The sequence below is a fragment of the Rutidosis leptorrhynchoides genome, chromosome 8, assembly GCF_046630445.1.
Source record: "Rutidosis leptorrhynchoides isolate AG116_Rl617_1_P2 chromosome 8, CSIRO_AGI_Rlap_v1, whole genome shotgun sequence".
NCBI lineage: Eukaryota > Viridiplantae > Streptophyta > Magnoliopsida > Asterales > Asteraceae > Rutidosis > Rutidosis leptorrhynchoides.
Window position 1 is genome coordinate 198,937,886 of NC_092340.1, and position 27,757 is coordinate 198,965,642.

Below are 27,757 nucleotides of genomic sequence, written 5' to 3' on the forward strand. Positions count from 1 at the left end.
CGCTGTAGTTAAGCGTGCTCGGGCGAGAGCACTATTAGGATGGGTGACCTCCTGGGAAAGTGCTTCTCGTGTGTGGTCGCCAAGAAAAAGCCGTGCGCCTGCGGGCAAAGCGGACAATATTGTGGTCATGTTAAGCTGGGGTGTTACATATATATATATATATATATATATATATATATATATATATATATATATATATATATATATATATATATATATATATATATATATATATATATATATATATCCCGTTCATGCTATTACGGCCCACAAGGATTTTGTGTAGTTTCGGCCCAACAGATGCCAGAAGTCCAGCAGCAGTCCAAAAGTAATTCATTCTACGGCCCAAAAGAGAAAACCGAAGCCCAAAAATTTAATCAGACCTACATCCAGCAGCCCATCTCTTTTACCTAGCACTATGTATGTAATATTTCTTCCATTTAAAAAAAAAATATATATGCAGGTTTAGTGGAGGTGGGTTTCAACCGAACAGGAAATAGAAGGTATGCAGTTATAGGTTTCTTTTTATGATCCTCTTTATTCGAGCAGTGGCTGCAGCAACGGAAAGAAAGAAAAAAAATAGAAGGAAGCACACGTAGTAGTAGTAGCTTGAAACAGTGGGGATGGTGATCGAATGGTTATCACAGAAAAACTCGAAGTTATAGAGAGGAGAGGTGTGGTTCGATGTTGGAGGTTATCAAGGTGTCGATGAAAGATGGTTGTTTAATGGTGGTGATTATAGATGGATGATACGGTGGTGATTAAGTGGGTCTTTTTCGTTAGTGGTGTTTTTATCGAAACAGGAAGGTGATAATAACCAGTGGTGATGATTTATGATCTTGGTGGTTTCGTTGTTTTTCCTGGGTTACACCTAGCATGAATCAAAATCAAATATAGAACCTACACTTATTATAAGTGAGGTAGTTCTCCAGCTGTAAACAGTAACAACAACAAGAAAAATTTAACAACAACGATGGGTTTAATGGCGTTCAAAACAGAAAAAAAAAATAGGATGATGGTGGTTTCGGCTAGTAAACAGAACCGGACAGAAGTACCAAACATAGCAGCAGTTTGAATTAATGAAGTTGGTAGTTTGTGGTGTTCCATAGTGAAGGTGGTTGATGAAGGTGGTTGTCGTAGTATTGGAGGTTATAGACGTTAGACGTGGTGGTAGAGGTGATCATCAAGTTGATTGGTGGTGAGGTTGTTGTTTTCAACGGTATATTGGTGTATATATACGTATAAGATGAGTTGGTTATGGAGACGGCTATGTGTAGGTGAAGTTGAGGGTTGGTTCAAAAAAATGCAGGAAGAAGATGGTTCATTTCTTGGTTGGTATTTGAATTGCTATATCGATATACATATATGTTATGTATATATAGAGTAAGAGATAATTTAGATATAGATGTTGATAAATGGCTGACAAAAGAAAAACATAACTTTAATAATTAACATATTATAATCAATCATAATTCAATTGTAATTGAAACGTGATTTAACAGTACACCAGTCGAAATTCTTGGTTTATTATACCGACAGTTTCTCGGAGCGTGTCCATTGCTAAACAGTTAACGTATAAAAGTGTTCCTAAAAATCCCAAATTTTTAGATTAAATATATTTAATTATTTCACTCATTACCTGTTGAAAACCTGATCAAAAAGGTTAAATAATTATTTATTTTATGTTCCAATTTATATGTACGGATACTAATATTTAAACTTTAAAAGGTAAAAATATTTTTAACAAATCTAAAATATTCGTAATCAATTTACGGTTTAACTTTTATCTTAATCCTTTGTATATATATATTATATCCATATGAACACTAACGAAAAGTCAACCGAGTGTTACAGACGTTCACCATTTAAGCTCGAAATCATTCATTTTACATTTTCTCTTAATATATACATATAATCAGTTTTTAAATAACAAGTTTACCACATAAATATATGTTATATAATTTTAAAAAAATAAATTTAATATAATTTTACATTTTTTTACAAATAATATTTATATATATATATATATATATATATATATATATATATATATATATATATATATATATATATATATATATATTTACAAATAATTGTTCGTGAATCGTCGGGAATGGTCGAAGGTCAAATGAATATATGAATCAGTTCAAAATTTTTGAGACTCAACCTAACAGACTTTTCTTGTCGCGTCGAAAATATTAAATTCGTATCGAGAGTTTAGTTTAAAATTAGGCGAAATTTTCCGGGTCGTGACATTGAGCCTCTTTGATTTGTGAGTTGAGATTCATGCGAATTTTTATGTTCATTTCTCGTACTCGAATTGGTTCCCGTTCCTTTCTGCTTAGAGCGTCAGCCACCACGTTCGCTTTCCCGGGATGATAGCGAATTTCACAATCATAGTCATTTATCAGCTCGACCCACCTACGTTGCCTCATGTTCAGCTGTTTCTGATCAAAAATATGTTGAAGGCTTTTATGATCAGTAAACACAGTGCATTTAACCCCATTTAAATAGTGTCTCCATATCTTCAATGCAAACACTACTGCTCCCAATTCCAAATCATGCGTCGTATAATTCCGCTCATGAATCTTCAATTGTCGGGATGTGTATGCTATAACTTTCTTCCGTTGCATAAGGACGTAACCAAAACCTTATCGCGAAGCATCACAATATATCTCAAAATCATCGTTCCCTTCAGGTAACGATAAAATAGGTGTTGTAGTCAACTTCTTCTTCAGTAATTGAAATGCACTCTCCTGCTCAGAAGTCCATTCATACTTCTTCCCTTTTTGCGTTAACGCTGTTAATGGTTTAGCTATTCGGGAAAAATCTTGAATAAACCTTCTATAATAACCGGCTAAACCCAAAAATTGGCATATCTGCGTTGGTGTCTTAGGAGTCTCCCATTTTTCAATGGCCTCAATTTTAGCTGGATCAACCTGAATTCCTTTGCTACTAACAACATGACCAAGAAATTGCACTTCTTTCAACCAAAATGCACACTTAGAAAATTTGGCGTATAACTGTTCCTTTCTTAACAATTCAAATACCAACCTTAAATACTGCTCATGCTCTTGCTCATTTTTGGAATAGATGAGAATATCATCAATGAAAATGATAACAAACTTATCTAGATACGGACTACAAACTCGATTCATGAGGTCCATGAATACAGCTGGTGCATTCGTTAATCCAAACGGCATGACCAAAAATTCGTAATGACCGTAGCGTGTCCGGAAAGTAGTTTTCAGAATATCTTCTTCTTTGACACGTAGTTGATGATAGCCCGATCTTAAGTCGATTTTCGAGTACATACATGATCCTTGCAGTTGATCAAATAAGTCGTCAATTCTCGGTAGTGGATACCGATTCTTGATAGTTAACTTATTTAATTCACGATAATCTATACACATCCTAAAAGATCCATCTTTCTATTTAACAAATAAAATTGGAGCTCCCCACGGTGAAGTACTTAGTCGTATGAATCCTCGGTCCAGTAATTCTTTTAACTGACTCTGAAGTTCTTTTAACTCGAACGGTGCAAGTCTATATGGAGCACGAGCAACTGGTGCAGCTCCTGGTACAAGATCTATTTGAAATTCTACAGACCTGAAAGGAGGTAGTCCCGGTAATTCTTCCAGAAATACATCGGGAAAGTCTCTTACTACATTTACATCGTTAATATTCTTCTCTTTTTCTTCAACTTTCTTTACATGTGCTATGATGGCATAACATCCCTTTTCTAAGCACTTTCGAGCTTTCAAACAGCTAATGAGATTTAGGTTTGGGTTACCTTTATCTCCGTAAATCATTATCATTGATTTATCCTTTCTAGGAATACGAATTGCCTTTTCAGCACACACCACTTCGACTCCTACTTTGGACATCCAGTCCATGCCGATAATTACGTCAACACTTCCTAATTCTATGGGTATCAAATCAATCTTAAATGTTTCTCCGGCTAAATTTATTTTACAATCACGGCAAATTTTATCGGCTTTAATTAGTTTACCATTAGCTAACTCAATCATGTACTTAGCATATAGAGGTAATGATGAACAATTCAATTTAGCGTAAAAGTATCTACACACGTAACTTCTATTGGCACCAGTATCAAATATAATAGATGCTGATAAGTTATTAATGATAAATGTACCCGTAACAAGCTCCGGGTCTTCACACGCCTCTCTAGCATTAATAATAAATGCTCTTCCACGTGCAGATCCGTTATGCTGCTCTAGATTCGGGCGCTGGCTCTTATAATGACCCTGTTTCTCACACCCATAACAAGTAACAGTGGCCAAGGTAGTTCTATTTGCATTGGTGGCAGGAGTCTTGGTGCCATTGGTATTTGTAACAGGAATCCTACAATCTTCAGCAAGATGACCCCTTCGATTACAATTATCGCACACCACATTAAAATAACCAGAGTGATGTTTGTGGCATCTGTTACATAAAGGATTTCATCCTTTATAACCTGAGCTTGAACCACTACCCACACCTTGCGTGGTTTCTTGTTTCTTGTTGGATTGTTGATTACCTTCCCACTTTCTTTTGTTTTTTCGATGTCTTGACATCAGTGTTCTTATCCAGAATAATCTGGTCCATCTACTCATTTGCCATAGTGATGGCTTCATGAATAGTCTTGGGTTTCGATGCTGTAATATTTGCCTTGACATTTTTAGACAAACCATCTTTGTACAGTTCTATCTTCCGTTCTTCGGTTGGTACCAATTCGGGACATAGCAAAGCTAATTCCATGAATTGCTGATTGTAGTTGGTGAGTTCAGTACCAATAACTTTCAGGCTTCGTAATTCAGCTTCCAACTTTCTAACCTCGTTCCTTGGACAATACTCGTTGATTAGCATTGTTTTGAATTCTTCCCAGGGAATATCATAAGCTACATCTCCTCCTACGGCCTTCACATAGTTTTTCCACCACGTGAGTGCACTATCTTGTAAGGTGCACGATGCATACGTGGTCATGTCCTTCTCAATACAACCACTGATTTTAAACACAGACTCAATCTTTTCGATCCACTGGGTTAAACCGATCGGTCCTTCTGTTCCACTGAATGATGAGGGCTTGTAACCTTGAAAAGTTTTGTAAGTACATCCCACACGAGGATTTGGGTTAACTACAGCACCTCTCGTAGCCTCGACCCATAACATTCTGTCGTTCACTCGCTGATTGATGAGTTCCTTGATTTCTTGTTTCGTCATTCGATTCAATCGCGCCATAATCTTCAATAAGAATGAAAAAAATAATTATTCACATGGAATATTATAGATGTAGTGTGTATTTACAGTACTTCGTAGCTTATTAATAATATGAACCAGTTATTATTATAAAAGCCTTTTCTTCTTATTAGCGTTTTATAATTATATCTAGGGTAGTACCTACCCGTTAAAGTTCATACTTAATAGCTTAGTACAGAAATTAATTACTACCATCCAAATAATACTCAACCATGGAAAATTATTGCATTTCACACTTCACTATTTTACATATGCTTATCTTACATCAAACATTAAGCAAACCACACTAGTAATATTATACAAAACGTTATATGATCCCATGGTTTAAAACAACAGTGCATCATTTAACCCCAAACGTTTGTGTTCAAAGAAATCTCTTAAAGGTTATCTTGACTATCTCCCTCCGTTTTGGCTGAGGGGCTGAAGAACTGGATGCCGGGATAGAACTAATAGGAATAGCGGGAATAGGGGTGGAAGTGTCTGGTGGAGTTGGTGCCACAACATCCTCACTAAACTCGGGATTTGGATTTTCTAATTCAGTAGTTTCTTTCCTCTTTCGAACTTGTCTTTCGTAATTTTCTGTATTTCTTCCTCCTCAGGATCACTTTCCGGTTCCTCTTCAATTGATTCATCCGAAAATTGTGAGTCTTCCCCAAAGGTGTCGTTTTCATCATCGGATAGGTTAATGACTGGAACACCATCTGAAGATTCTGGTTCGGAGTTGCTGAATGTGATAACAAGTTCTAAGCCAGACATCTATCACATAACAACTAGCACATTAGTACCACATAATATTTACATATTAATTTTTAACCAACAAGGATAAGCAATAGTTTTCTAAATCAAACACGGTCAAAGTCTAGACTCACTAATGCATCCTAACAAACTCGATAAGACACACTAATGCAAATTCTCTGGTTCTCTAAGACCAACGCTCTGATACCACATGTCATAACCCGTCCTAAACCATAAGGACAAATATAATAACATATGATTTCATCGCGAGGTATTGACCTCTATATATGACATTTTTCAAAGAAAACTGCATTCGTTTTTACAATACAAACCATAACTTTTATTAAAAATACAAAGTTTAAACAACATAATAATGATTATCATTTAGCGATAATCTTAGCCTTACAAACTTTACATGTGCTGATAACAACACGATTTCCAACGTATTTTACATTACAACTTCTCCGATATGGTTTTATTTTTGACACAAATATGCATACTCAAGATCTTGCTTAAATTCAACATGTTGCCGCGGAAGCTTTTAGTTATCACCTGAGAATAAACATGCTTAAAACGTCAAAATAAAGTGGGTGAGATATAGGTTTAATGCCGGCAGCGTTATAAATATAGACCACAAGATTTCATATATAAACGTTTTAATAAAAATATTCTAAGTTGTTGAGCACTTGATAACCATACTTAACATTTAATCAATGTCGCATATTCCCTTTATTATGAAATCTTACTACACCGTACCAAGTGTAGTCACCGAAACAAAGTACTGTGCAACCGTTGAATACTGGTCGTCCAGTCCGATTGGGGTTGTCAGGCCCGATAGATCTATAAATAGGATTCGCGTTTACAATATCTCATGTAAATAGTAGTTACCAAGTTACAGGGAAGTATGCTAGTGGTACAACTCAACGTAGAATATATATTTTTAATCACTTGTGTCCGTAACGTAAATCATAAAATGCATGTATTCTCATCTCGAAATATTTAGAGTTTAAAAGTGGGACTATATACTCACTTTTGCCTTGAAGGTATTTAACATGACTTGGTCTCCGATAGATATCACGAACCTAACTATATATATATAATATATCAACATATTTTCTTTTTAAGTAATCGTTATATATATATATATATATATATATATATATATATATATATATATATATATATATATATATATATACTTATAATACTTTTAATATTTTCTTAGTCCGTAGTTAGCAGTCTGTTGTTAATGGTCCACAATTAGTTGCTCAATAAAATAAATAAAGACCCCATCGTATTCGTATTGATCAGAATTAATCTTGACCCATGGTACCATGTTGTCAAATGACGTGTTGCGTACATAAAGTACCGTGTTGTCAAATGATGTGTTGCGTACAATCATGAGGTCTTTTGATTAATCTTCTCGTGTTGTTTACGGGTGGTCCTGAAATATATAAAATCAAATCATAAGTAAATATATATAAAATATCATATTAATTAGCAAAAATATTATTAGTTTAGTTTTACTCCAATTAATTTCGTAGCTAAACTAACTTCGGATACCCGATTTTGTTTTAAGGTGTTCTTTGTAAAAGAAAGTTGTATCTTGTTAAGTTAGCATATCATTATGATATATTACAGGTCTTGAGGTATTTTAAAAGTCAAGTTAGAAGGATCTATTTAGTTTGCGATCAAGTTTGAAATCATTCAAACTATGTTCTTGTTGTTATAATTTATAACTCAAAATAAGATAGCTATATAAATATGAATCGAATAAGATTATGAATAAGGTTACTACCTCAGGTTACTTGGATAAAGCTACTGGAAAAGATAAGAAAAATCTTGGAATCAAAAGATTGGTGGAGTGGGATTGAAAGATTGGAAGTAATCTCCTTGAAATCGGATGACTATATTGATACGTTCTTGAGTAGGTACATGAAGAGAGATTAGGGAGTGAATTAACTTGAAAGAAAATTGGAAATGAAATTGTATGTGTGTGTGTGTGTGCAAAATGATGTGATTATGGGATGGATATATAAGAGATTTAGTTTGTTTTCTTGCATATAAGTCATACATGAGGTTAAATGGTTGGTTCCCACATGTAACATCATGTCTAGTGGCTGATCATTGGAGTTTATTATTGGTATATACTAATAGTAAATACGTATAGAAGCTGGGTATGATACGGTTACATATACCCTAGATATACTTGTAGAAATTTTGTGGAAACGGAACGAGAATTCAAATATGGACGGGTTTATAACTGTAAAAGTGGCTCAAAACCGGGCTTTTGTTTTGGGTCAAACCTGAAATGTCCCGTTCTTATTGATTAAAAACGTTCCATATTAATTAATTTCGTTGCGAGGTTTTGACCTCTATATGAGACGTTTTTCAAAGACTGCATTCATTTTAAAACAAACCATAACCTTTATTTCATCAATAAAGGTTTAAAAAGTTTTACGTAGATTATCAAATAATGATAATCTAAAATATCCTGTTTACACACGACCATTACATAATGGTTTACAATACAAATATGTTACTACAAAATAAGTTTCTTGAATGCAGTTTTTACACAATATCATACAAGCATGGACTCTAAATCTCGTCCTTATTTAAGTATGCGACAGCGGAAGCTCTTAATAATCACCTGAGAATAAACATGCTTAAAACGTCAACAAAAATGTTGGTGAGTTATAGGTTTAACCTATATATATCAAATCATAATAATAGACCACAAGATTTCATATTTCAATACACATCCCATACATAGAGATAAAAATCATTCATATGGTGAACACCTGGTAACCGATATTAACAAGATGCATATATAAGAATATTCCCATCATTCCGGGACACCCTTCGAATATGATATAAATTTTGAAGTACTAAAGCATCCGGTACTTTGGATGGGGTTTGTTAGGCCCAATAGATCTATCTTTAGGATTCACGTCAATTAGGGTGTCTGTTCCCTAATTCTTAGATTACCAGACTTAATAAAAAGGGGCATATTCGATTTCGATAATTCAACCATAGAATGTAGTTTCACGTACTTGTGTCTATTTTGTAAATCATTTCTAAAATCTGCATGTATTCTCATCCCAAAAATATTAGATTTTAAAAGTGGGACTATAACTCACTTTCACAGATTTTTACTTCGTCGGGAAGTAAGACTTGGCCACTGGTTGATTCACGAACCTATAACAATATATACATATATATCAAAGTATGTTCAAAATATATTTACAACACTTTTAATATATTTTGATGTTTTAAGTTTATTAAGTCAGCTGTCCTCGTTAGTAACCTACAACTAGTTGTCCACAGTTAGATGTACAGAAATAAATCGATAAATATTATCTTGAATCAATCCACGACCCAGTGTATACGTATCTCAGTATTGATCACAACTCAAACTATATATATTTTGGAATCAACCTCAACCCTGTATAGCTAACTCCAACATTCACATATAGAGTGTATATGGTTGTTCCGAAATATATATAGATGTGTCGACATCATAGGTCGAAACATTGTATACTTGTCTATGGTATCTCAAGATTACATAATATACAATACAAGTTGATTAAGTTATGGTTGGAATAGATTTGTTACCAATTTTCACGTAGCTAAAATGAGAAAAATTATCCAATCTTGTTTTACCCATAACTTCTTCATTTTAAATCCATTTTGAGTGAATCAAATTGCTATGGTTTCATATTGAACTCTATTTTATGAATATAAACAGAAAAAGTATAGGTTTATAGTCGGAAAAATAAGTTACAAGTCATTTTTGTAAAGGTAGTCAAAGTTTAACCATAATTTTTGGATACTTCCACTTTGAGTTTAACCATAATTTTTTGATATAGTTTCGTGTTCATAATAAAAATCATTTTCTAAGAATAACAAATTTTAAATCAAAGTTTATCATAGTTTTTAATTAACTAACCCAAAACAGCCCGCGGTGTTACTACGACGGCGTAAATCCAGTTTTACGGTGTTTTTCGTGTTTTCAGGTTTTAAATCATTACGTTAGCATATCATATAGATATAGAACATGTGTTTAGTTGATTTTAAAAGTCAAGTTAGAAGGATTAACTTTTGTTTGCGAACTAGTTTAGAATTAACTAAACTATGTTCTAGTGATTACAAGTTTAAACCTTCGAATAAGATAGCTTTATATGTATGAATCGAATGATGTTATGAACATCATTACTACCTTAATTTCCTTGGATAAACCTACTGGAAAAGAGAAAAATGGATCTAGCTTCAACGGATCCTTGGATGGCTCGAAGTTCTTGAAGCAGAATCATGACACGATAACAAGTTCAAGTAAGATCATCACTTGAAATAAGATTGTTATAGTTATAGAAATTGAACCAAAGTTTGAATATGATTATTACCTTGTATTAGAATTATAACCTACTGTAAGAAACAAAGATTTCTTGAAGTTGGATGATCACCTTACAAGATTGGAAGTGAGCTAGCAAACTTGAAAGTATTCTTGATTTTTTGTAACTATAACTTGTAGAATATATGAAGAACACTTAGAACTTGAAGATATAACTTGAGAGAGATCAATTAGATGAAGAAAATTGAAGAATTAAAGTATTTGTAGGTGTTTTTGGTCGTTGGTGTATGGATTAGATATAAAGGATATGTAATTTTGTTTTCATGTAAATAAGTCATGAATGATTACTCATATTTTTGTAATTTTATGAGATATTTCATGCTAGTTGAAAAATGATGGTTCCCACATGTATTAGGTGACTCACATGGGCTGCTAAGAGCTGATCATTGGAGTGTATATACCAATAGTACATACATCTAAAAGCTGTGTATTGTACGAGTACGAATACGGGTGCATACGAGTAGAATTGTTGATGAAACTGAACGAGGATGTAATTGTAAGAATTTTTGTTAAGTAGAATTATTTTTATAGGTGTATTGAAGTCTTTCAAAAGTGTATAAATACATATTAAAACACTACATGTATATACATTTTAACTGAGTCGTTAAGTCATCGTTAGTCGTTACATGTAAGTGTTGTTTTGAAACCTTTAGGTTAACGATCTTGTTAAATGTTGTTAACCCAATGTTTATAATATCAAATGAGATTTTAAATTATTATATTATCATGATATTATCATGTATGAATATCTCTTAATATGATATATATACATTAAATGTCTTTACAACGATAATCGTTACATATATGTCTCTTTTAAAAAATCATTAAGTTAGTAGTCTTGTTTTTACATATGTAGTTCATTGTTAATATACTTAATGATATGTTTACTTATCATAGTATCATGTTAACTATATATATATCCATATATATGTCATCATATAGTTTTTACAAGTTTTAACGTTCGTGAATCACCGGTCAACTTGGGTGGTCAATTGTCTATATGAAACATATTTCAATTAATTAAGTCTTAACAAGTTTGATTTCTTAACACGTTTAAAACATTTAATCATGTAAATATCAATCTCAATTAATATATATAAACCTGGAAAAGTTCGGGTCACAACAGTACCTACCCGTTAAATAAATTTCGTCCTGAAATTTTAAGCTGTTGAAGGTGTTGACGAATCTTCTGGAAATAGATGCGGGTATTTCTTCTTCATCTGATCTTCATGCTCCCAAATGAACTCGGGTCCTCTACGAGCATTCCATCGAACCTTAACAATTGGTATCTTGTTTTGCTTAAGTCTTTTAACCTCACGATCCATTATTTCGACGGGTTCTTCGATGAATTGAAGTTTTTTGTTGATTTGGATTTCATCTAACGGAATAGTGAGATCTTCTTTAGCAAAACATTTCTTCAAATTCGAGACGTGGAAAGTGTTATGTACAGCCGCGAGTTGTTGAGGTAACTTAAGTCGGTAAGCTACTGGTCCGACACGATCAATAATCTTGAATGGTCCAATATACCTTGGATTTAATTTCCCTTATTTACCAAATCGAACAACGCCTTTCCAAGGTGTAACTTTAAGCATGACCATCTCTCCAATTTCAAATTCTATATCTTTTCTTTTAATGTCAGCGTAGCTCTTTTGTCGACTTTGGGCGGTTTTCAACCGTTGTTGAATTTGGATGATCTTCTCGGTAGTTTCTTGTATAATCTCCGGACCCGTAATCTGTCTATCCCCCACTTCACTCCAACAAAACGGAGACCTGCACTTTCTACCATAAAGTGCTTCAAACGGCGCCATCTCAATGCTTGAATGGTAGCTGTTGTTGTAGGAAAATTCTGCTAACAGTAGATGTCGATCCCAACTGTTTCCGAAATCAATAACACATGCTCGTAGCATGTCTTCAAGCGTTTGTATCGTCCTTTCGCTCTGCCCATCAGTTTGTGGATGATAGGCAGTACTCATGTCTAGACGAGTTCCTAATGCTTGCTGTAATGTCTGCCAGAATCTTGAAATAAATCTGCCATCCCTATCAGAGATAATAGAGATTGGTATTCCATGTCTGGAGATGACTTCCTTCAAATACAGTCGTGCTAACTTCTCCATCTTGTCATCTTCTCTTATTGGCAGGAAGTGTGCCGATTTGGTGAGACGATCAACTATTACCCAAATAGTATCAAAATCACTTGCAGTCCTTGGCAATTTAGTGATGAAATCCATGGTAATGTTTTCCCATTTCCATTCCGGGATTTCGGGTTATTGAAGTAGACCTGATGGTTTCTGATGCTCAGCTTTGACCTTAGAACACGTCAAACATTCTCCTACGTATTTAGCAACATCGGCTTTCATACTCGGCCACCAAAAATGTTTCTTGAGATCCTTGTACATCTTCCCCGTTCCAGGATGTATTGAGTATCTGGTTTTATGAGCTTCTCTAAGTACCATTTCTCTCATATCTCCAAATTTTGGTACCCAAATCCTTTCAGCCCTATACCGGGTTCCGTCTTCCCGAATATTAAGATGCTTCTCCGATCCTTTGGGTATTTCATCCTTTAAATTTCCCTCTTTTAAAACTCCTTGTTGCGCCTCCTTTATTTGAGTAGTAAGGTTATTATGAATCATTATATTCATAGATTTTACTCGAATGGGTTCTTTGTCCTTTCTGCTCAAGGCATCGGCTACCACATTTGCCTTCCCTGGGTGGTAACGAATCTCAAAGTCATAATCATTCAATAATTCAATCCACCTACGCTGCCTCATATTCAGTTGTTTCTGATTAAATATGTGTTGAAGACTTTTGTGGTCGGTATATATAATACTTTTGACCCCATATAAGTAGTGCCTCCAAGTCTTTAATGCAAAAACAACCGCACCTAATTCCAAATCATGAGTCGTATAATTTTGTTCGTGAATCTTCAATTGTCTAGACGCATAAGCAATCACCTTCATTCGTTGCATTAATACACAACCGAGACCTTGCTTTGATGCGTCACAATAAATCACAAAATCATCATTCCCTTCAGGCAATGACAATATAGATGCCGTAGTTAGCTTTTTCTTCAATAACTGAAATGCTTTCTCTTGTTCATCATTCCATTCAAATTTCTTCCCTTTATGCGTTAATGCAGTCAAGGGTTTTGCTATTCTGGAAAAGTCTTGGATGAACCTTCTGTAGTAACCAGCTAGTCCTAAAAACTGGCGTATGTGTTTCAGAGTTTTCGGGGTTTCCCACTTTTCAACAGTTTCTATCTTTGCCGGATCCACCTTAATACCTTCTTTGTTCACTATGTGACCGAGGAATTGAACTTCTTCCAACCAAAATGCACACTTTGAAAACTTAGCGTACAATTCTTCCTTCCTCAATACTTCTAACACCTTTCTCAAATGTTCACCATTTTCTTGGTCATTCTTTGAGTAAATAAGTATGTCATCAATGAAAACAATGACAAACTTGTCAAGGTATGGTCCACACACTCGGTTCATAAGGTCCATGAACACAGCTGGTGCATTAGTTAAACCAAACGGCATGACCATAAACTCGTAATGACCGTAACGTGTTCTGAAAGCAGTCTTTGGAATATCATCTTCTTTCACCCGCATTTGATGATACCCAGAACGTAAGTCAATCTTTGAATAAACAGACGAGCCTTGTAGTTGATCAAATAAGTCGTCGATTCTCGGTAGTGGGTAGCGGTTCTTGATGGTAAGTTTGTTCAACTCTCGGTAGTCTATACACAACCTGAATGTACCATCTTTCTTCTTGACAAACAAAACAGGAGCTCCCCACGGTGATGTGCTTGGTCGAATGAAACCACGCTCTAAAAGTTCTTGTAATTGGCTTTGCAGTTCTTTCATCTCGCTGGGTGCGAGTCTGTAAGGAGCACGAGCTATTGGTGCAGCTCCTGGTACAAGATCTATTTGAAATTCAACGGATCGATGTGGAGGTAATCCCGGTAATTCTTTCAAAAATACTTCGGGAAATTCTTTTGCAATGGGAACATCATTGATGCTCTTTTCTTCAGTTTGTACTTTCTCGACGTGTGCTAGAACAGCATAGCAACCTTTTCTTATTAGTTTTTGTGCCTTCAAATTACTAATAAGATGTAGCTTCGTGTTGCCCTTTTCTCCGTACACCATTAAGGGTTTTCCTTTTTCTCGTATAATGCGAATTACATTTTTGTAACAAACGATCTCTGCTTTCACTTCTTTCAACCAGTCCATACCGATTATCAGATCAAAACTCCCTAACTCTACTGGTATCAAATCAATCTTAAATGTTTCGCTAACTAGTCTAATTTCTCGATTCCGACATATATTATCTGCTGAAATTAATTTACCATTTGCTAATTCGAGTAAAAATTTACTATCCAAAGGCGTCAATGGACAACTTAATTTAGCACAAAAATCTCTACTCATATAGCTTCTATCCGCACCCGAATCAAATAAAACGTAAGCAGATTTATTGTCAATAAGAAACGTACCCGTAACAAGCTCCGGGTCTTCCTGTGCCTCTGCCGCATTAATATTGAAAACTCTTCCGCGGCCTTGTCCATTCGTGTTTGTCATAACCCGACCTTAACCATAAGGACGAATACAATAACATATGATTTCATCGCGAGGTATTGACCTCTATATGCGACATTTTTCAAAAACTGCATTCGTTTTTACAATACAAACCATAGCTTTTATTACAAATACAAGGTTTCAACAACTTAATAATGATTATCGTTTAGCGATAATCTTAGACTTACAAACTTTACATGTGATAATAACAATACGACCTCCAACATATTTTACATTACAAATCCTCCGATATGCAGTTTTATTTTTGACACAAATATGCATACTCAAGATCTTGCTTAAATTCAACATGTTGCAGCGGAAGCTTTTAGTTATCACCTGAGAATAAACATGCTTAAAACGTCAACATAAAGTTGGTGAGATATAGGTTTAAAGCTGGCAGCGTTATGAATATAGACTACAAGATTTCATATATAAACGTTTTAATAAAAATATTCTAAGTTGTTGAGCACTTGATAACCATACTTAACATTTAATCAACGTCGCATATTCCCTTTATTATGAAATCTTACTACACCGTACCAAGTGTAGTCACCGAAACGAAGTACTGTGCAACCGTTGAATACTGGTCGTCCAGTCCGGTTGGGGTTGTCAGGCCCGATAGATCTATCAACAGGATTCGTGTTTAAAATACCTCATGTAAATAGTAGTTACCAAGTTACAGGGAAGTATGCTAGTGGTACAACTCAACGTAGAATATATATTTTTAATCACTTGTGTCCATAACGTAAATCATAAAATGCATGTATTCTCATCCCGAAATATTTAGAGTTTAAAAGTGGGACTATATACTCACTTTTGTCTTGAAGGTATTTAACTCGACTTGGTCTCCGATAGATATCACGAACCTAACCATATATATAATATATCAACATATTTTCTTTTCAAGTAATCGTTACATATATATATATATATATATATATATATATATATATATATATATATATATATATATATATATATATATATACTTTTAATACTTTTAATATTTTCTTAGTCCGTAGTTAGCAGTCCGATGTTAGTGGTCCACAATTAGTTGCTTAAATAAAATAAATAAAGACCCCATCGTATTCGTGTTGATCAGAATTAATCTTGACCCATGGTACCATGTTGTCAAATGACGTGTTGCGTACATAAAGTACCGTGTTGTCAAATGACGTGTTGCGTACAATCATGAGGTCTTATGATTAATCTTCTCGTGTTGTTTACGGGTGGTCCTGAAATATATAAAATAAAATCATAAGTAAATATATATTAAATATTATGTTAATTAGCCTAGATATGATTAATCCAATTTTGTCATAATATGATATATTACAGGTCTTGAAGTGTTTTTTAAAAATCAAATTTGAAGGATCTATTTAGTTTGCGAACAAGTTTGAAATCACTCAAACTATGTTCTTGTTGTTAAAATTTTATAACACAAAATAAGACAGCTATATAAATATGAATCGAATAAGGTTATGAATAAGGTTACTACCTCAAGTTACTTGGACAAAGCTACTGGAAAAGGTAAGAAAAATCTTGGAATCAAAAGAGTGGTGGAGTGGGATTGAAAGATTGGAAGTAATCTCCTTGAAATCGGATGACTATATTGATACGTTCTTGAGTAGGTAAATGAAGAGAGATTAGGGAGTGAATTAACTTGAAATAAAATTGGAAATGAAATTGTATGTGTGTGTGTGTGTGTGTGCAAAATAGCATGATTATGGGATGGATATATAGGAGATTTAGTTTGTTTTCTTGCACAAAAGTCACACATGAGGTTAAATGGCTGGTTCCCACATGTAACATCATGTCTAGTGGCTGATCATTGAAGTTTATTGTTGGTATATACCAATAGTAAATACTTATAGAAGCTGGGTATGATACGGTTACATATACCCTAGATATACTTGTAGAAATTTTGAGGAATCGGAACGAGAATTCAAATATGAACGGGTTTATAACTGTAAAAGAGGCTCAAAACTGGGCTTTTATTTTTGGGTCAAACCGGGCCAAAATAAAATTTTAAGACATTTTTAATAAAGCAATGTTAGCCCAAAACTGGGCTCTGCCCCTTGGACCCCGCCAGGGGTTGCCACCCCTTGGACCCCGCTTATCGGGGGCGCTGCCCCCGAACCCCCGTCATAATCAAGATAAGTTCAAACAAGTGTGCACTCCACACTTCCCCAAACTTTTTCGATATTTATCAAGATTATTTTGGTTACAAATTAATCGCATTACACTTAAATCATATTGGTGACATAGATCACCAACACATTATATATTGTAAGTATATATGTCAAAGAATGTTACATATAGTTATCGTTTTGATAACTTAAGTTAGTGGTCTCAAAGTATACTTATAACTCATTGTTGTTAGTTCACAATGAAATGTTAAACCATCCTTAAATCATGTTAAATATGTATAGATATGTACATATACATAATCGTATAATTATCGTGTGTTATATAGTTCGTGATATCATCGGTCAAATTGGACGGTCAAACGTTGTGTGAAACTCTTTTCAAAAACATAAGTCTCAACAGTTTGGATTGCTTATCATGTTGGTAAGGTTTATTTTATGTAAATATTAATCTCATAAGTATAAAACGATCGGAAAAATCCGGGTCGTTACAGTACCTACCAGTTAAATAAATTTCGTCCCGAAATTTTAAAGTTGTACCTATTTTGCGTTGTCCGGAAACAAATGTGGATACTTTTGTTTCATCTGATCCTCTCGTTCCCAAGTAAACTCGGGACCCCTTCGAGCATTCCAATGAACCTTAACGATTGGTATGTTGCTCTGCTTGAGCCGTTTAACTTCACGGTCCATGATTTCGACTGGTTCTTCTATGAATTGTAGTTTCTCATCGACTTGGATTTCTTCAAGAGGAATGGTGAGATCTTCCTTTGCAAGACATTTCTTGAGGTTTGAGACATGAGATGAATTATGTACCCCGGTGAGTTGTTGTGGTAACTCGAGTCGATAAGCTACCGGTCCGATGCGTTCGATGATCTTGAACGGGCCTACATACCTTGGGTTCAGTTTACCCCTTTTTCCAAAACGTATTACACCTTTCCAAGGTGACACATTTAGCATAACATTGTCACCGATCTGAAACTCTAATGGTTTCCTTCGGACATTGGCGTAGCTCTTTTGGCGACTACTGGCTGTTTTCAATCTCTCCTTGATTTGCACTATCTTCTCAGTAGTTTCATGGATGATCTCGGGACCAGTTAATTGTCGATCTCCTACTTCATTCCAACAGATAGGGGATCTACACTTCCTTCCATACAGTGCTTCGAATGGTTCAGCTTTAATGCTCGCATGATAACTATTATTATACGAGAATTCTGCTAATGGTAGATATTTATCCCATCCATTTCCAAAATCGATCACACATGCCCTGAGCATGTCTTCAAGAGTCTGAATTGTTCTTTCACTCTGCCCGTCAGTTTGCGGATGGTATGCGGTGCTCATATCCAAACGGGTTCCCAGGGCCTCCTGTAGTGATTGCCAAAACTTTGATGTAAATCTACTATCACGATCGGATATAATGGAAATAGGTATTCCATGCATTGAAACAATTTCCTTTATGTATAATCGTAATAGTTTCTCCATTCTATCCGTTTACTTTATAGGAAAGAAATGTGCAGATTTGGTGAGACGATCAACTATTACCCAAATGGTGTCATAACCCTAGGCAGTCTTAGGTAACTTTGTGATGAAATCCATGGTAATACCATCCCATTTCCATTCTGGGATTTCTGGTTGTTGAAGTAACCCTGACGGCTTCTGATGTTCTGCTTTGACTTTGGAACAAGTTAAACATTCCCCAACATATGTTGCAACATCTGTCTTTAAATTAGGCCACCAATAATGCGTCTTAAGATCTTGATACATCTTTCCAACTCCAGGATGTATCGAGTATCTTGTCTTATGTGCCTCATTCAATATCAACTTCCTTAATCCACCCAACTTCGGTACCCAAATACGGTTTGCAAAATATCGAATTCCGTCTTCCCGCATAACGAGTTGCTTCTCATACTTCTTCATTATTTCATTTCCTATGTTTTCTTTAGTAAGAGCTTCTCGTTGAGCCTCTTTGATTTGTGAGTTGAGATTCATGCGAATTTTTATGTTCATTGCTCGTACTCGAATTGGTTCCCGTTCCTTTCTGCTTAGAGCGTCGGCTACTACATTCGCTTTCCCGGGATGATAGCGAATCTCACAATCATAGTCGTTTATCAGCTCGACCCACCTACATTGCCTCATGTTCAGCTGTTTCTGATCGAAAATATGTTGAAGGCTTTTATGATCAGTAAACACAGTGCATTTAACTCCATATAAATAGTGTCTCCATATCTTCAATGCAAACACTACTGCCCCCAATTCTAGATCATGCGTCGTATAATTCTGCTCGTGAATCTTCAATTGTCGAGATGCGTATGCAATAACTTTCTTTCGTTGCATAAGGACGCAACCAAAACCTTGTCGCGAAGCGTCACAATATATCTCAAAATCATCGTTCCCTTCAGGTAACGATAAAATAGGTGCCGTGGTCAACTTCTTCTTGAGTAATTGAAATGCACTCTCCTGCTCAACGGTCCATTCGTACTTCTTCCCTTTTTGTGTTAACGCTGTCAATGGTTTAGCTATTCGGGAAAAATCTTGAATAAACCTTCTATAATAACCGACTAAACCCAAAAATTGGCGTATCTGCGTTGGTGTCTTATGAGTCTCCCATTTTTCAATGGCCTCAATTTTAGCTGGATCAACCTGAATTCCTTTGCTACTAACAATGTGGCCAAGAAATTGCACTTCTTTCAACCAAAATGCACACTTAGAAAATTTGGCGTATAACTGTTCTTTTCTTAACAATTCTAATACCAACCTTAAATGTTGCTCATGCTCTTGCTCACTCTTGGAATAGATAAGAATATCGTCAAAGAAAACGATAACAAACTTATCTAAATACGGACTACAAACTCGATTCATGAGGTCCATGAATACAGCTGGCGCATTAGTCAAACCAAACGGCATGACCAAAAATTCATAATGACCGTAGCGTGTCCGAAAAGCAGTTTTCGGAATATCTTCTTCTTTTACACGTAATTGATGATAGCCCGATCTTAAGTCGATTTTCGAGTACACACATGATCCTTGTAATTGATCAAATAAGTCATCAATTCTCGGTAATGGATACCGATTCTTGATAGTTAACTTATTTAATTCACGATAATCTATACACATTCGGAAAGATCCATCTTTTTTCTTGACGAATAAAATCGGAGCTCCCCACGGTGAAGTGCTCAGTCGAATGAAACCGCAGTCCAGTAATTCTTGTAACTGGCTTTGTAACTCTTTCATCTCAGATGGTGCAAGTCTATATGGAGCACGAGCCACTGGTGCAGCTCCTGGTACTAGATCTATTTGAAATTCTACAGATCTAAATGGAGGTAATCCCGGCAACTCTTCCAGGAATACTTCAGGAAAATCTCTTGCCACAGGCACGTCGTTGATGCTCTTTACTTTTTCCTTCGTTTCAACTTTATTAACATGTGCTAGGATAGCATAGCACCCTTTCTTCAAGCACTTTTGAGCTTTCAAACAACTAATGAGTTTTAGCTTTGAGTTACCCTTCTCTCCATAAATCAATAATGGCGTTCTATTCTTACGAGGAATGCGAATTGCCTTCTTAGCGCACACAACTTCAGCTCCTATTTTGGACATCCAGTCCATGCCGACTATTACATCAAAACTTCCTAATTCTACGGGTATCAAATCAATCTTAAATGTTTCTCCGGCTAAATTTATTTTACAATCACGGCAAATTTTATCGGCTTTAATTAGTTTACCATTAGCTAACTCAATCATGTACTTAGCATCTAGAGGTAATGATGAACAATTCAATTTAGCGTGAAAGTCTCTACACACGTAACTTCTATCGGCACCAGTATCAAATATAATAGATGCGGATAAGTTATTAATGGTAAACGTACCCATAACAAGCTCCGGGTCTTCATACGCCTCCCTAGCATTAATAACAAATGATCTTCCACATGCAGATCCGTTATTCTTCTCTGGATTCGGGCACTAACTCTTATAATGACCCAGTTTCCCACACCCATAACAAGTAACAGTGGCCAAGGCAGTTCTATTTGCATTGGTGGCAGGAGTCTTGGTACCGTTTGTATTTGTAGCGGGAACCCTACAATCTTCAGCAAGATGACCTTTTCGATTACAATTGTTGCACACCACATTACAATAACCAGAGTGATGTTTGTGGCATCTGTTACATAAAGGATTTCGTCCCTTGTAACCTGAGTTCGAACCGCTACCCACACCTTGCGTGGTTTCTTGTTTCTTGTTGGATTGTTGATGATTACCTTCCCACTTTCTTTTGTTTCCCGATGTCTTGACATCGATGTTCTTATCCAGAATAATCTGGTCCATCAACTCGTTCGCCATGGTGATAGCTTCATGAATAGTCTTGGGTTTGGATGCTGTAACATTTGCCTTGACCTTTTTAGGCAAACCGTCTTTGTACAGTTCAATCTTCCATTCTTCGGTTGGTACCAATTCGGGACATAGCAAAGCTAATTCCATGAATCACTGATTGTAGGTGGTGAGTTCAGTACCAACAGCTTTCAGGCTTCGTAATTCAGCTTCCAACTTCCTAACCTCGTTCCTTGGACAATATTCGTTGATTAGCATTGTTTGGAATTCTTCCCAAGGAGTATCATAAGCTACATCTCCTCCTACGGCCTTCACATAGTTTTTCCACCACGTGAGTGCACTATCTTGTAGGGTGCACGATGCATACTTGGTCATGTCCTTCTCGATACAACCACTGATTTTAAACACAGACTCAATCTTTTCGATCCACCGGGTTAAACCAACCGGTCCTTCTGTTCCACTGAATGATGAGGGCTTGCAACCTTGAAAAGTTTTGTAAGTGCACCCCACACGAGGATTTGGGTTAACTACAGCACCTCTTGCAGCCTCGACCCATAACATTCTGTCATTCACTAGCTGATTGATGAGTTCCTGGATTTCTTGTTCCGTCATTTGGTTCAATCGCGCCATAATCTTCAACAAGAATGAAAAAAAATAATTATTCACATGGAATATTATAGATGTAGTATGTATTTACTGTACATCGTAGCTTATTAATAATATGAACCAGTTATTATTATAAAAGCCTTTTCTTCTTATTAGCGTTTTATAATTATATCTAGGGTAGTACCTACCCGTTAAAGTTCATACTTAATAGCTTAGTACGAAAATCAATTACTACCACCCAAATAATACTTAACCATGGAAAATTATTGCATTTCACACTTCACTATTTTACATATGCTTATCTTACATCAAACATTAAGCAAACCACACTAGTAATATTATACAAAATATTATATGATCCCATGGTTTAAAACAACAGCGCATCATTTAACCCAAAGCGTTTGTGTTCAAAGAAATCGCTTAAAGGTTATCCTGGTTGTCTCCCTGCGTTTTGGCTGAGGAACCGAAGAACTGGATGCCGGGATAGAACTAATAGGAATAGCGGGAATAGGTGTGGAAGTATCTACTGGAGTTGGTGCCAAAACATCCTCTCTAGACTCGGGATTTAGATTTTCCATTTCAGTAGCCTTTCGTTTCTTTCCTCGTTCGAACTTGTCTTTCGTAATTTCCTGTATTTCTTCCTCCTCAGGATCACTTTCCGGTTCCTCTTCAATTGATTCATCCGGAACTTGTGAGTCTTCCCCAAAGGTATCGTTTTCATCATCAGATAGATTAATGACTGGAACACCATCTGAAGAGTCTGGTTCGGAGTCGCTGAATGTGATAATAAGTTCTAAGCCACACATCTATCACATAACAACTAGCACGTTAATACCACATAATATTTACATATTAATTTTTAACCAACAAGGATAAGCAATAGTTTTCAAAATCAAACACGGTCAAAGTCCAGACTCACTAATGCATCCTAACAAACTCGATAAGACACACTAATGCAAATTCTCTGGTTCTCTAAGACCAACGCTCTGATACCACATGTCATAACCCGACCTTAACCATAAGGATGAATACAATAACATATGATTTCATCGCGAGGTATTGACCTCTATATGTGATATTTTTCAAAAACTGCATTCGTTTTTACAATACAAACCATAGCTTTTATTACAAATACAAGGTTTAAACAACTTAATAATGATTATCGTTTAGCGATAATCTTAGACTTACAAACTTTACATGTGATAATAACAATACGACCTCCAACATATTTTACATTACAAATCCTCCGATATGCAGTTTTATTTTTGACACAAATATGCATACTCAAGATCTTGCTTAAATTCAACATGTTGCAGCGGAAGCTTTTAGTTATCACCTGAGAATAAACATGCTTAAAACGTCAACATAAAATTGGTGAGATATAGGTTTAAAGCCGGCAGCGTTATGAATATAGACCACAAGATTTCATATATAAACGTTTTAATAAAAATATTGTAAGTTGTTGAGCACTTGATAACCATACTTAACATTTAATCAACGTCGCATATTCCCTTTATTATGAAATCTTACTACACCGTACCAAGTGTAGTCACCGAAACGAAGTACTGTGCAACCGTTGAATACTGGTCGTCCAGTCCGGTTGGGGTTGTCAGGCCCGATAGATCTATCAACAGGATTCGTGTTTAAAATACCTCATGTAAATAGTAGTTACCAAGTTACAGGGAAGTATGCCAGTGGTACAACTCAACGTAGAATATATATTTTTAATCACTTGTGTCCATAACGTAAATCATAAAATGCATGTATTCTCATCCCGAAATATTTAGAGTTTAAAAGTGGGACTATATACTCACTTTTGTCTTGAAGGTATTTAACTCGACTTGGTCTCCGATAGATATCACGAACCTAACCATATATATAATATATCAACATATTTTCTTTTCAAGTAATCATTACATATATATATATATATATATATATATATATATATATATATATATATATATATATATATATATATATATATATATATATATATATATATATATATATATATATATATATATATATATATATATACTTTTAATACTTTTAATATTTTCTTAGTCCGTAGTTAGTAGTCCGATGTTAGTGGTCCACAATTAGTTGCTTAAATAAAATAAATAAAGACCCCATCGTATTCGTGTTGATCATAATTAATCTTGACCCATGGTACCATGTTGTCAAATGACGTGTTGCGTACATACAGTACCGTGTTGTCAAATGACGTGTTGCGTATAATCATGAGGTCTTATGATTAATCTTCTCGTGTTGTTTACGGGTGGTCCTGAAATATATAAAATAAAATCATAAGTAAATATATATTAAATATTATGTTAATTAGCCAAGATATGATTAATCCTATTTTGTCATAATATGATATATTACAGGTCTTGAAGTGTTTTTTAAAAATCAAATTTGAAGGATCTATTTAGTTTGCGAACAAGTTTGAAATCACTCAAACTATGTTCTTGTTGTTAAAATTTTATAACACAAAATAAGATAGCTATATAAATATGAATCGAATAAGGTTATGAATAAGGTTACTACCTCAAGTTACTTGGACAAAGCTACTGGAAAAGGTATGAAAAATCTTGGAATCAAAAGAGTGGTGGAGTGGGATTGAAAGATTGGAAGTAATCTCCTTGAAATCGGATGACTATATTGATACGTTCTTGAGTAGGTAAATGAAGAGAGATTAGGGAGTGAATTAACTTGAAAGAAAATTGGAAATGAAATTGTATGTGTGTGTGTGCAAAATAGCATGATTATGGGATGGATATATAGGAGATTTTGTTTGTTTTCTTGCACAAAAGTCACACATGAGGTTAAATGGCTGGTTCCCACATGTAACATCATGTCTAGTGGCTGATCATTGAAGTTTATTGTTGGTATATACCAATAGTAAATACATATAGAAGCTGGGTATGATACGGTTACATATACCCTAGATATACTTGTAGAAATTTTGAGGAATCGGAACGAGAATTCAAATATGAACGGGTTTATAACTGTAAAAGAGGCTCAAAACTGGGCTTTTATTTTTGGGTCAAACCGGGCCAAAATAAAATTTTAAGACATTTTTAATAAAGCAATGTTAGCTCAGCAGGGGCTCTGCCCCTTAGACCCCGCCAGGGGTTGCCAACCCTTGGACCCCGCTTATCGGGGGCGCTGCCCCCAAACCCCCGTCATAATCAAGATAAGTTCAAACAAGTGTGCACTCCACACTTCCCCAAACTTATTCGATATTTATCAAGATTATTTTGGTTACAAATTAATCGCATTACACTTAAATCATATTGGTGACATAGATCACCAACACATTATATATTGTAAGTATATATGTCAAAGAATGTTACATTTAGTTATCGTTTTGATAACTTAAGTTAGTGGTCTCAAAGTAAACTTATAACTCATTGTTGTTAGTTCACAATGAAATGTTAAACCATCCTTAAATCATGTTAAATATGTATAGATATGTACATATACATAATCGTATAATTATCGTGTGTTATATAGTTCGTGATATCATCGGTCAAATTGGACGGTCAAACGTTGTGTGAAACTCTTTTCAAAAACATAAGTCTCAACAGTTTGGATTGCTTATCATGTTGGTAAGGTTTATTTTATGTAAATATTAATCTCATAAGTATAAAACGATCGGAAAAATCCGGGTCGTTACAGTGTTCTCCTGGTTCGGGCAATTTCTAATAATGTGGCCCGGTTTTCCACATTTATAACAAACTACATTGGCATAACTTGCTCCGACACTACTTGCTCTGCCATTACTTGTTCCGACACCATTTGTTCCTTTCGTTCTATTAACCCCTGGTCCGTAGACCTCACACTTCACCGCGCTATGACCATTTCTTTTACACTTATTGCAAAATTTGGTGCAGAACCCCAAGTGATACTTTTCACACCTTTGGCATAGCTGCTTCTGATTGTTGTTGTTGTTGCGGTTATTATTGTTGTTGGGATGATTGTTGTAGTTGTTGTTGTTGTTGTTGTTGTTGGGCCGTTTGTTGTAGTTGCGATTGATGTTGCGATTGTTGGGATAATTGTTGCGATTATTGTTGTAATTGCTGTTGTTGTTGTATTGGTGATTCTTATCACCGTTTTCCTCCCACTTTCTTTTGACTTGCTTCACATTGGCCTCTTCAGCAGTCTGTTCTTTAATTCTTTCTTCAATCTGGTTCACTAGTTTGTGAGCCATTTTACATGCCTGTTGTATGGAGGCGGGCTCGTGTGAACTTATATCTTCTTGGATTCTTTCCGGTAATCCTTTCACAAACGCGTCGATCTTCTCTTCCTCATCTTCGAATGCTCCCGGATACAATAGGCACAATTCTGTGAATCGTCTTTCGTACGTGGTAATATCAAATCCTTGGGTTCGTAACCCTCTAAGTTCTGTCTTGAGCTTATTGACCTCGGTTCTGGGACGGTACTTCTCGTTCATCAAGTGCTTGAATGCTGACCACGGTAGTGCGTACGCATCGTCTTGTCCCACTTGCTCTAGATAGGTATTCCACCATGTTAACGCAGAACCTGTGAAGGTATGCGTAGCGTACTTCACTTTGTCCTCTTCAGTACACTTACTTATGGCAAACACCGATTCGACCTTCTCGGTCCACCGTTTCAATCCGATCGGTCCTTCGGTTCCATCAAATTCCAAAGGTTTGCAGGCAGTGAATTCTTTGTAGGTGCATCCTACACGATTTCCTGTACTGCTAGATCCAAGGTTATTGTTGGTATGTAGCGCAGCCTGTACTGCGGCTATGTTTGAAGCTAGAAAAGTACAGAATTCCTCTTCATTCATATTCACGGTGTGTCGAGTAGTCGGTGCCATTTCCTTCAAAATAGTCAAATGGAACAAGTTAATCATACAGAATATTAAGAGTAGTTAATAGTATTTCGTAGCATAATATGAACTCATTTATAAAAGCTTTTTCTTCATATTAGCGTTTTATAAGTTTAAATTCGGGTAGTACCTACCCGTTAAGTTCATACTTAGTAGCTAATATACAATTCAACTACTACAATTCTATATGAAAAACTGGTTATAATAATATTTCGCGTTCAAACTTTTACACAATATTTTACAAACTTACAATACCGCTTATTTTACATATAGCATGAAATATAGCACACAATAAATTTGATTCAAGATGGTTGTGAAGATAATTCTAGCTAGTACACAAGTCGTTCAGCAAAGGTAATAAAGACACGTAATTCATACGTCCAGAAACAAGTCATGCATTCTGGTTTTACTAGGATTACTTCCCATCCTTGGTCTTGTGGAACATAACTGTTATGGCCGTTGATAAGACAGCGTGTTGTAACGTCGTCAAAGGGACGAGGGTTACGTAATGTCCAACAGTCCCGTAACAATCTAAAAACCTCATTTCTTACCCCAATTACCAACTCCGTCACTTGTGGGAATGTTTTGTTTAATAGTTGTAGCCCGATGTTCTTGTTCTCACTTTGGTGAGAAGCGAACATTACTAATCCGTAAGCATAACATGCTTCTTTATGTTGCATGTTAGCCGCTTTTTCTAAATCACGAAGTCCAATATTTGGATATATTGAGTCAAAATAATTTCTTAACCCATTGCGTCAAATAGCATTTGGGTTCCCCGCAATATATGCGTCAAAGTAAACACATCGTAACTTATGGATTTCCCAATGTGATATCCCCCATCTTTCGAACG